Here is a 12,594-nt window from a genome sequence, read left to right as displayed (position 1 = left end):
TTGGAATAGTGGGGAGGGAAGGGGGAGTTTAAAGTACAACAAGGTCTGAGAGCAAGAAGCTAAAGAAAACAGAAACAGATTTCAGATAGAGACAGCAGCACAGAGGCTCCTTGCAGGAGGTAGCTTTGAACTCCAGGTCTTGCTTTAGTACTTCTGCAATTAAGGAGGTAAACATACATCACTATATAGTGTGCAGGCAACAGAGGGATAGCCGCCCAACCAGGTCCAAAAGGAAAAACATTTCCAGCCTCCATTGCCATCACCCCGAACAAAAGGAGGCACTCTCTGAGGGCATGCTGTGGTTTTGCTCCAACACAAAGCTCTCTGGGGACATGGTGGGACTCCATCCTTGCAATTATCATGCTGAGCTACAAGACGTTCCCCTCTCCCTCTAAGCAGTTTATGTGGAAGCCTCATCCCTGGCAGGCCTTGCAGGTAATTGGTGCCTCCTCTCCACCCTCCCCAGGCACTACAGCTTGCAATACATGGCTGATCAAACAAAGCTGCACTTCACCCTCTTTCCAACAACAGCTCAAGAGCTTGCTGCAAACTGAGCAACTGCTGATCCTCAGCCACCGATTCTACCGTGACACCCAAAACGATCCTGAGAGAAATGCCTTTCACCATACTGACACGTTTATGATCAAACACTTCTGCGTACACAGATATAAGACTGCACATCACAACAAGTGAATCTGAAACCCTAGATACTGACCTGGAAAACACTGTGTTGCACAGATAAGGATGTGCAATAATTATGGATTTAAGTCCCATTCAGAAACTCCCTCTGTAATGAGAACAACAGATCAGGCTCTTAACAGATTTTTCCCTTTGGATAAGACAGAAAGGAAAGCCTGTTCAACCAAAACATTTTTCTTAAGTTCACCTTGGACCCAGTCACAACAATGGAGCCAGAACCTGCAGAATTATCTCCACCACCAAGCTGCAGGAAGTTTACCAACACCACCCTAAAACCAAATCCCAATCTTTTCATCTCCACGTTGCATTTAAAGCTTCATAGCTGTTCACCAAGAGCAATACTGCAAATGGGGGAAAAGCAAGCAGGATGCTGCTGCTGCTGCAGAAGCGTTTGCACCTACCACAGACCTGTTACCGCTCCTTGCTCCTTTCACATAACACCCATCCGTCTATGCAACCACATCATCAATCCTGCTTTGTTAATTTGTGTGAAGGCTTGAAAGGGGGGAAGGATTAATCATCCTTTAAGCTCCCCAAGCAACCGGCTGAGGATGCCATTACTGCCCTCGGGGTATATGAGTGCCACCAGCTGCCGTGGGTGGAAGCGCTCTGTCTAGACAGCACGCAGACACTTTCACCACTCTCAGCAACAGCCAGATCCACCCACGTTCACAATACCCTGGTCACAGCTTTGCAACGTACTTCTGTGGCTGGCACTACCAGCCAGTGGCCAGCAAGGCCACCCGGCCCCAGTGCCCGCCAGCGCAGGGCTGCCCTGGGAGTAGGGCAAGCCAACCAGACGGGCAACGCCACAGGACAGCCCTGGGACTCACCCCATCCCGCAGCCAGCCGCTCCCAGATGTTTCTGCCACCCCACCACCGCCGGCAGCATCCCAGTTTTGCAGCAGTACCACGAATCCTGCTGCACACCCCACCAGATGCCAGCGGCACACCATGTTACGGCAGCGTCCCCGTGCTGTGGGGCACAGGCCGGCCAAATGGCTGCCTGCCTCCCCCCGGGGCACCGAGGTGGGAAGGGGGTACATCCGCACCCCTGACCCAGCGGCAGTCCTCCTGCTCAGAGAGCAGAGCTACGCTGCACACACCTCCCTGGGCTCCAGCCCTCCTAAGCAAGGGCAGCGCAAGAGACCCGGGCTACCCTGCAGTGCCCAAATTCCTGGTAGTGCTGCCCGTCCCGAGGATACCCCAAAAAACACACTTCTGTCCAGCACCAGAGGCTGCAGTGGTCCTGCCCAGCACTACACAGGAGGTCCAACACCAGCTCCAGGATGAGCGAGGAAACCTCTGAGAGGATACTTCTGGTTAAGACCTGTTTCATATCCAAGGGAAAGTGTAGACCAAGGTAAATCACTATATGCTCTTTTTGGAGGAGAAAGAGAAAACAAAAAGAAAAACAAAACCAAGAAAACAAACAAACAAAACCCATGAAACACAGAAAAAAATCCCAGCCTGACAAGAGATTCTTCTCTATTGAAATAAGAAAAACAAGTTCTCAGAGCCAAATTAAGCTTAGCCAAGAAACATAAATATGCATTTCTGAACCTTCCCCTGATGTTTCCTTTACAAATGTAACAAATTAAAATGCTGTCACAAGTTAAACTAGCTTCAGTTAAGCGGAGAAAAAAAATATGCTGATGGCTCTAAGATCCAACTGACAAGCCTTTTCAGGTCTGCTCTGAACCTAAACCAGCTTCCCAGAGATTTAAATTAAGAGTAGATAAATAGTCTCCTTTGCTTAATCCTGTTTTGGAAGCAGGACAGAGGATACTGCAACAAAGCTAGCACCTGAACCCACCAGGAGGCATCCAGCTACCATATGCCTTTCCTGGGGATTAGTTGCTCAACACACCCCCCTCTTCTTGAAGACCTTTACTCCACTGTGCATACAGCTGTGGGCAAGAATTGGGAACACTCAGTATGCCTTGGCTGCTCCAACATGTCCCTACAACCCTCCCTCTATGTAAGCTACTAACCCACTGAAACTGTCTATAATACACACCCTGTTTCAGGAGAACAGCCTCATCTTGAACTTGGATCTTGAGAGAAGCCTCCAAGGGCACCTACTTCAGCCTCCAGCGGCAACGTGAAGGTCCCCCCCTCACAGCACAGAGGTCCCTAGGAGGTAGGTTACATGAAGCACTTGTCAGCTACGGTGTGGAACACCTTGCATTTTTCAGTGAACCAGAATTTTAGGGAGGATGACATTTTCGTGTGTTTCTTAACAAAGGAGCTCGATGTACCATCGCTCCCCTCCCATTTAACAACAGTCTATCAAAGATGCTGCCAGTGCAGGAGAGAGAACAAAAGGCCCCAGCTGAGCAGCACAGGGAGCACAGCCATCAGACCACCACCTCCCACCATAAAGCGTGTTTTCCAGCTTGGACATTTGGATAGGGCAGCCAATGCAGGTCCCCGCACCAGGAACGCTCCCTGCTCCCATACAGCCACAGCCTCATCCACACCCCAGCCTTCGCGCCCCCCTGCATCCCCCCCCATGCACAGCAGCTCTCGGAGGCAGCACGCTCCCCACCAGGCTGGCTCCCAGCGCTCCTCTGGGATGGACAAAGATGAACCCATGCTACATTTTAGCACAGGTTTATACACCCAAACTAGTGTCATAGACGAGACACTTCACAACCACAAGAAAAGCTTCCAAAATAAGGCAAAACCAGACAATCATACAGCTGACATCTACGAATATGCATTCACGCTGAAGCTGAGAAGATCCCAACAGGCTGCACGCTCCCTCTCCTTGCCAACACCTTGTCTCCACAGGACTTCTTCCATGTGACTAGACTACCTGATCCAAGCCTAGAGGAAAACAGACTCTGGCAGTCTCCATATGGCAAGAGTCACTTTTACAAACCTATGGCAGCTGAGTCCTTGCTAAGCTGTACAGAACCCAAGACCACAAGTGCTACAGCCACGTGGGATAATAACTATTTTCAGAAGCACAGAAACCGCTCAGTGCTTTGTTACAAAGAAGATAATTTTCCTCACCTGCTTTTCAAGGCAGATGTAAGTTACCAGCATTACACTCTGCAGAACTTTAATTTGATCATATGGACACCTTCACGTGCCAATCTTGTGACCTCCAAAAACACAGAGACCCACCTCCAAAGGGCCAGCGTGTTCTTTTCCCCATTCCTTACACTCCCTAGTCTAATCTCCTTCAACACTGCTTACACTTTCTCCGTGTTTTGCAAAGGCTGTGTTTCTGTCTAAACTTCGTACATGGCTCTAGCTAGTGAGTACACACACTTCAGAGAGAAAAGTCAAAATTTCAGTAAGACACCTACCTAGAGTTTCTGGATTATTCTGGATCCTCTGAATGGACTTGAAGTTCCCTGAACTCTGGAGGTAACCAGAAATTAGATTTTGCTCAGATCAAGACCCATGCCATGGAAAGAGACTCAGCAGTGCAGAACAGAAGCCTAAGCACACTCAGCAAACCCAGCACATCCTCAAAGCGTCTGATGTACTGCAAGAACCTCTGATGAAGCTCTGTGTGTGTAGCAACCACGCTCCTCCTGCTCTCTACCTGCAGTGTCCCTAGGACAGCAGGTAGCCAGCAGTAAGCCACAGGCCACAAAGAATACATGAACAGCACACAGCCTGCGAGCCATGGCTTGGTCACTCCTTTAAGCGCAAGTGTGATCATAAACCTTAACCGCATCTTACCACTGCAGACAGAGAAACCAGCTGGGACACCTTTGCCAAGTTCCGTGTCGAGGGGCAAAGGCCAACAAAACAGCCTCTAAGTCACTCACCGAACCACTATTCTTTACAGCAAGGAAAGACATCGCTATTATTAAGAACTTTCCTTCAGAATATTAGAACTTGGTCTGAAATCCTTAGGACTCGCACTGTGCTGGGTTGAACCCCTCGGCCCATGAGCGCCCAACCACAAAGCTGGGATAGAAGCAGACTCCCATGACCATGCCTGCTGACAGAGCACATGGACAGCTGTGCGCAAAGCTGCCACAGCATCAGCAAACAGTACTGCCGTTCCTCAACCTCAAAAACAGATCCTGCTGCTGGTTTGGTAAACGCATGTGTGTTCTTGTTTCCATCATTTATAAAAGACCACTACAGGGGAAAGAATTGAAAACTGCGAGGTTGGAGGGTTGTTTGTCTGGCAGTTTGTTCATTTTTACAGTATTAAAGCTGTTTTTCTCTTACCAACTAAAAATTGCATACGTTGTATCTCCCTTCACAACCACCACAGTGTCTGTGAACTATTTGGTGTTATTATCTACATACATATATATAAAATATACCCTATACTTTTTAGCTAGATTTTTGTTTCAGAACTGATAAGTCTGAGAAAAGGTATTCAAGACCAAATCATTACCATTTCCTCTTATTTTGACACATCTGTTACAGAGCAAGAAAATGAAGTTGTTCTCCCAAATCCATCACATTTGGAGCCATGAGAACTCTTTGATTTAAAATGTGCTGATTCATGCTAGTGGTTATCAGATTTTTCCAATCTGAGACATAATTAGACAGCTGCTTTGACAACACAAAGATTCTCCAGTTTAGAGATCAGATGCTGCAACAGCCGGCTCAAGTCTCAGCCTTAAGCTTTCCACTAATATTTAGGAAAAAGCCTATAAAGAAAGATGCAAGTACAAAACAACTTTTGGATCAGTGTACTTGATCTTGGAGCCTTTTGTTCGCAGGTGGCATTTGATGGGATTTTATTCATGCAAGAGTTATAACACTGTGCCTACTGGAAGTGTGATTACCATCAAGATGTACGCAAATGGCTGCTTAAAGTCACACTTTCTGTTATTTTTATCTTACCTCAAACACCATGAGCCAGAGACTGCTTAAATGGCCTCTGGTCCTGGTTCTCTGATACAACCTGCACGCACTGACTGACTAAAGATGCAGAGCGGCAGAAGGGAAGGTGAGCATCCTTACCTTAACACAAACTGGGACACACACAGGTTTCCAGCCCAGTGCCAGACAGGAGATCGAATCTCCCTGCCTAAGTATTCCCAAGTGATACGGGAGAACCAGGCTTTTGCATCTCCCAGTGGTTTTATGAAGATTCAGACTTACACCATGTTTTGAAGAAAGAGGAGAACAATTCTGGTCTCCACCAGGGGCTGTTCCTCATGGTCCTGAGATGACATATGGGGGAAGATGCAACATGCAAGGCACGAGGGTAGGATTTAACAGCATTCCCTCCAGACAGCACCTCAAACAGCTCTCTGACCAAACATTGGCTCTGTCAGCCTGGAGGGGCCAAACAACTCAACAGCAAGAGAGCACAGGACTCCCACCCAGGGGACATGTTGGGTCTGTGAGGCCATACAGCACAGCCTAAGCCCTTCCAAGTTCTCCACCTGCCTCCCCCATTAGTGAAGAAGGTGGCCCAGGCAGGGGCAAGGAGAAGAAAGGCCATAGCTATGACTGGGCTAGAAGACCTGTATCTATTTCCACTGAGGAAAGAAATCAGCTCTTTACATAATTGGTTTATCTTGGCCTTTTGACAGAAACAGAAGACCAGCCGTTGGAAAAAGTATAAAGCTTTAAGCCACCACACTTTCCTCATGTACAGCAGAAGTCACAGAGGAACAAAGTACTCTGGAAGCTAAAGGACATCAGGAAATCATATATGCCCATATCAAGGGTAATACACATGGGCAAGCAACTGCAAATCCAGTGTGATGACTGAATTATTAATGGAAAATTCCATCCTTTAAGCAGAAATGAAGTGCTATCTTGGCAGCAAACACTACTAGAAAAATAACAAAAAGCCACTATCTTCAGCCTGAGCTGAACAAACACGCAAGTCAATTTAAGGCGGGGGGGGGGAAGGAGGGAAAAACATGGATACATCATTCCCTGCATCTTGAGGTGTGGTCACAGCTGAGCACCCTCGCTAGGGCACCCAGAACAAGGAGAGATCCAGGGCAAAGCTCCCACCAGAAACCCACCAAGATAGATGTTACAACTTAGTGTGATCATCTGCTAAAGTTGCCTGAAGTTGGAAGCATGCAACCACTGCAGGTAATAACCCCAGAAACACTGTCCTCCAAAAGAGGGACCAAGCTTTAACTCTGGATTGGATCTTGACTTTTCCAAACATTGGGCAAGAGATGTAATCTCTCAGGAATAACATGAAGCCTTTCCTATGTTATGCAAAGATTAATGCTTGTAAACCTGCCATCTTCAAAGAGCTGAGCAGTAAACTTCACTGATTCCTGAAGCTGTCATTAAATGTCCACCCTTGCTTCATTCACAGATCAGCTGTTCAGCAGTCAGCTTTTCAGCACTAACAGTCAGTCTCCTACCAAGACACAAGGAAGGCTGATGCCCGAGTCCTACTCAAACTAAAGAAGGCAACAGAAATGCAAAGACTGATAATGGAGGAGACCTAGGCACTGTACATCTGCTAAGGAGACACTGCAATACACCAGTTAGGCTCTGGACACACCAACAAATTTGCAGTATGGCAAGACAGGGTGGGAAGTTATACTAGATGCTAAATAAATGTCTGGGTATAAACACCAGCAGTAAACACAAGGCAAGGCAATGTAGTTTACCTCTCCTGGGCTGGATCCAAGAGCAGAGTTGCTAATGGGATGACTAATGGGATCTCACAATTACAAAAGGGGGAGGGGGGCCACTCTTCAGCCTAAGCAGGGGAAGGTACTAAGTGGTTTTATTTATGAAGGTGTTAAAGTGTTTTTATGTATTCTTAATGCACAGCTGTATGCACAAGCACCACACAAGAAAAAACAAACACAACAAAACCTGCCTGAACCTTCCAATAAACCTGTTCCTTACATTTATAAATTTACAGATGTGGCTTGGCCAGACAGAAATAAGTCAGATCATAATTGTACAGCTTTAAAGAAGCTACACACCTTGGGTTTTGCTTTGAAGACTGAAAATAACAAAGGTAAGTACGAGAAGAAACTGTCTCAGGTGTACCAACCTAACTTGCCTATCACCATTTACAAGCCGAGGCAGAGGTTACCAGCACCTTCTTAAGGAAGAGCACACAAATTCATCAGTGGGACGGGGACTTTACTGACCACCTCTACCACCACAGGAATTTCCAGGATGCTCCGTTACCTCCCGAAATCCTGTCTAGTATTTGGGCTCTGACTTTCTCTGTTGAAAACTACTGCAAACCAGTGGACTCCCCAGCCACACGCGTTTCTTCTTTTGAGCTCCTCTTGCCCCACCCAGGAGTCAGGGATACACATTCGGACCATCTGGATTGGATTTGTGATCTGGCTATTGCTCTGCGCTCCCCACACCTTCACAGAAAACACATAATGCAAAGCACAAAAAAGGAAATTAGTTATTCAAACGGGTTTACAGCAACACTGGCTTGTCCTGAGTAAGCCATGTATTTTGATGCAATCACATCACTGTCAAGAAAGTGGCTAAACCTTCTTTGGTTTTAAAGCTCTTCACGGGAAGGATTTTCACTTCACTGAACCTGCTCCTTGAAACAGTGAAAGAAACATCACAGAAACCCCATTTGGGTAGATTCAAGAGACACAAAACCTCTTGAAGGACGCCGTACCACGCACCTCGCAACATGCAGTGCTGCCTGTCCTCAGGCCATCCAGACCTGACCAGTGGGTAGGGACCAGACTTTGTCCTCCCCATCACCAGTGAGCAATGGGACCAGACAGGCTGGCAGCACCACCTGTGAACCTCAGTCTCCTGGGAATGGCTGTAATTTCAGAAATGTTAACAATTATCCTCATGTTGACACGGGTGACACGCAAATTCTCCCCATACACCTCCACAGACATTTTCACCAGGACCCCATTCCTTCCTGCAATGTGTTTTACACTGCACAGGCAGCGCAACCCAAAACAGAAACAGGACTTGCATCTAAGTAGGGGGGGAAAAAAAAAAAAAAAAGATGACATTCACCAAAGCTTTCTGCCCCATGTGATATCCTTGATTTCAAAGCACTCCACCTGTCTTTCAGGGACAAGCAGAAACGTTATTCACAAATTTTTTTCCAGAGCATGGACCTGCTGCAGACACATATGCACAGAACACATCAACTTAAATATTCTTCAACAGAACTCTTAAACCCAGAACCGATCCAGCAAACGGATGAAAACCCAGGGCAAAACTCACTGAAGCTGAGGAAGCGCTCAAATCTGGACCCATGCATTTGGCCTGGGGCTCTTGCCCTCACGAGGGGTATGGTGTCTGTTGAATACCTAATAGCACCTTGCTCAAAGGCAGCGTGCTCAAAGCAGGAGCAACCCGCTGAAGAGGGAACCCACTCCTAAGGGCACCGCTCCACAGCCAGACGAAAAGGTGAAGCTCCCACTGCCTTCGGGGAGGAGAGAAACATCAATTTCATACTCCCTGCATGGAAACACAGACCTTAATTTATGAGCGACGTGGAACGCCATTGCCAGTCTCACTGGCAAACTGAACAACTCCCTCTGCTTCTAGGAGCTGATGTATCTGATACAGCTTTTTCAAGAAACTGTGCTAAATCCTATTGTCAAAACTCCCCCGGGACAGCTACTAAGCCAAACTAGGGAGTACTTTGGCTCTTAATTTCTTACCAATGTGAAGAAGAGGCCAAAATCCTTGCTGCATTTGGAACCGAGAGTTTGGGCAGATTTCAGTTTTCCTAGTTTCCAGGATGCCTCTCGAATTGACCTGCCATGCCACCTCACTGAGCACACCAGTTTTACTGAAACCCGTGCCGATGGTTTTTATTATAATTACAAGTCCCTTTTGTCCTTCACAAACTTAAATCCTCAAGCTATGGCTGCTACCTTTAACAGAAGCAATAAATCCGGAGCTGGCACACCGAAACATCTTCCTCTCAGATTCGATCGTGTAAGCACAGAGAATATTCTCACTGTGACCCATTTTTGCTGTTTACTTTTTGGATTGCAGACACTCGTATTGCTCAATCGTGCTGCCACTGCAATACATACCAGAGCTTACACATTGTGCTGTTGGCAGTATCTATGCTTGGGCCAAAATAAGGAGCCAGCAGAGTCTCTGAAGGCTCAGACACAGCCAAGCCCAAGTCCTAAACATTTCATCTGCGTTTCTGCACAAGCTCAGCAGCACTGAGCTTCCACGAGAGAGCACACACGTGTTGTTATACCACAGCGAAGCCTTTAACACCACAGCTTAGTCTTCCCTCCACAGAAATAACTACACAGGTGTAAAGCACCTTTTTACTGCTACAGGGGCACCTCGGCCAGGGTGTGAGCTAGCACAGCTATTTCAGTTTAGAAGTCACAGACCTAGAAGAAATAATTACAGGATGTAGGAACCCCAGGCCTTAAATCAAAACACGTTTGTTAGTTCAAGATAAAACTCACAACTGAAGTTTCACAGTACTTGCGGCTGAAGCCACAGAAGCCCGAAAAAGATTAAACCGGAGCCCATCTCTCCCCAAAATTTCCCCGAGAGTTGCGTCAGCTCCAGCACACGCGTAAGCTACGGAAGGTCAGGGGCCGGCTGCCGAGCCCCCTCAGACACCAGCCAGCGGCCGCGCGGCCAGCCCTCACGGCAGCCTGAGGGCAGCGGGACGGGCGATTTTTGGCGGGAGCGGGGGAGTGAAGGGGGAAGCCCCTCGTCGCTCCCCCGCCACCACCCGCAAACCGCCCGCTCCCCACTCGGCGCGGCGGGGGACACGCGGCGGGCGCCCGACCCACGGCGCCGGGCTGCTCGCAGCGGGCTCCCAGCCCACGCGTGGGGCGCGCAGCGGCGCCCAGCTCCCCGGGCGGACACCCGCTGCTCCAGGCGGGGCCGGCGGCCCGGGCCCACGGCGGCGGGGAGGCGCCCGCCCCGCTGCGGCCCGCTCGGCGCGGTGGGAGCCGTCGGTGCGCGCCGCCGCCGCCCGCGCAAGGCAGCCACGGCGCGGGGGGAGGGGGGGTGGGTGGCCCACGGCAGGGTCTCAGCCCGCCGGGACGGGACATGAAGTTGCCGCCGTCGGGCTCAGTTCGGTTTCCGGACAACGCGGCCGGGCCCCGGGAGCTCCCCGGCGCGCCCCTTACCAGCGCCCACGCCCCGGCGGGCCGTCCCGGGGCGGCCGCGCCTCCGCCAGCTCCGGGCAGCTCCCGCCGCCGTCCAGTCCGGTCCGCACCGGTCCGCCGCCCGCCCCGTCCCGTCCCGTCCCGTCCCGTCCGGCCCCGCCCGCGCCCCGCCCCGGACCACCCCCGCCTCGCAGGCGGCGGCCGGCACCCAGCGGGGCGGCGGGCCGCGCCGAGCGTTCGCCTCGCTCCCCGCCCCGGGGCCGGGCCTCCCCGACGGGGCGGGTGGGCGGCAGCGCCGGGCCGGGCCGGCGCCCTGATTGGGCCCGACGGCAGTCACTCGGCGGGCGGGGGCGGGGCGGGCGCGGCGCCGGGGCCCGGACCGGGGCCGCCCCTCCCCGCCCCGCGGCCCTCAGCCTCGGCCCTGCCCACAGCGGGGAGCCCGGCCCGCCCCTCCCGGTGGGAGCCTCCGGAGGCGGCGCCCGCCGCCGCCGCGCCCGGGGCCCGGCCCGGGGTGAAGGGCAGGGCAGGTCCGGCCTCCCGCCGGCGGGGCTCCCGGCGTGGCGTGGCGCGGGGACGGCCGGGAGTCCCCGAGTTCCCTGGGCCCCTGACCGGGGAACAGCCCGGGGTGCCCGGCGGGGCTTCCCGCCCGGCCCGCGCCGCGCCCGCCTTCGCGCCTCAGGCTGCGGCCCTCGGCCGACACCCGCACCCGCTGAAGCTGCCGCGTCATCCCCCGGCCCCGGGGCAGGGAGCCCGCCACAACCCAGCCGCGCCTTTGCCTCCTGCGTGGCAAGATGGTCGGCAGAGGCCTGAGACGCTGCTCCTCCAGAAGCCGAGGGGCCGAGTAGCAGAGCGGTGGGCTCGGCTTGGCAGCCAGGTCCAACCAACTAACTCTTGATTTTGGTCTGAGTTGACCCCAAACTTTTTTTTTTCTTTTTTTTCATTTCAGACCTCTTCCTCCCATCCCCTCTCCAAAGGCAGGGTTAGACAGTAAGATGGTTTTGTATGTGGAAAAAATGATTTGGTTGTTCTTCGTTTCTGACCATAACTTCTGAAAAAGTGGCAGTTTCCGTTCAAAAGCATGTTGAAAGTAAACATTTTGAATTCTCAACAAAAACGGGAAGGTACCATTTGCTGTTTATGCACAGTTTGCAAAGAGGGCAAGTCGATTCAAAACACCTTTTTCTGGCAAGTTACCGGCCTGTCATGTTGGCCACACACCTGTAGTGTGTCTCAGGTTAAAGGGGGGGACTGAGTTTTAGAGTATGATAGAAGAAATGCACGCAGCCATGCAATTAAATGCTGGTTTTCTGTGGTATCTTCTATTTCCAGTACTTCTGTTTCAAAACTTCTGTGGCTAACTATGGTTTTTGAAGCTGCAGCATTAGTTTCTGCAACTGATCTTTTTGCCTTTTTCCTCAAATCTTCATCAATTCTCCAGCAAACATTACCAGTTTGCTGTCAGCCGACGGGTGAGCACTAGCACGAGGCTGAACCACAGGGTCCCACATCCAGCGCTCCCTCCTTCCTGGAGTGGCTGGAGTTGGACTTGCCTGATAACAAGCACTTGGAACAAATACCGATCCCTGCTGAAGTCTGATATTCAGCAGTCTTTGTTTTCTGAATTGACCGTTCTGTTGCTTCCTTTTTTATACACTTTAATTAATTCTTAATTCAGAAAGTGAAGATTGTTATTAACCTAATGCAGAAGGGCTTCATTAGTCAGGATGGCGTATGAATGAGATCTCTCTGAAGACAAATCTGAACTGACAGAACATTTCAAACAACTGTTTGAATTCTTTCACCAAAGAAAATACTTTGCAAGTCAAGACAAATCTCTGATAAGGCTTTCTGGCTTGCTTATCTCTCATCT

General features: G+C 50.6%; 1 protein-coding gene across 14 annotated transcripts in view; it reads right to left on the bottom strand.

Annotated features, from left to right (window-relative positions):
* The window catches only part of PPFIBP1 (PPFIA binding protein 1), a 115,947-nt gene extending 105,096 nt beyond the window's left edge, over window positions 1–10,851 (bottom strand). For all 14 annotated transcript variants that reach the window (XM_074825527.1, XM_074825531.1, XM_074825530.1 and 11 more), the window contains exon 1: window positions 10,746–10,851. The gene's annotated coding sequence lies outside the window, so the exon portion shown is untranslated. The remainder of the gene's footprint in view (window positions 1–10,745) is intronic.
* Between the last annotated feature and the right edge of the window lie 1,743 nt (window positions 10,852–12,594).

This window comes from Strix aluco, chromosome 5 (genome assembly GCF_031877795.1).
Source record: "Strix aluco isolate bStrAlu1 chromosome 5, bStrAlu1.hap1, whole genome shotgun sequence".
Taxonomy (NCBI): Eukaryota; Metazoa; Chordata; class Aves; order Strigiformes; family Strigidae; genus Strix; species Strix aluco.
Note: the sequence above shows the minus strand (reverse complement) of the source record. Positions and strands in the feature narration are given on the sequence as shown.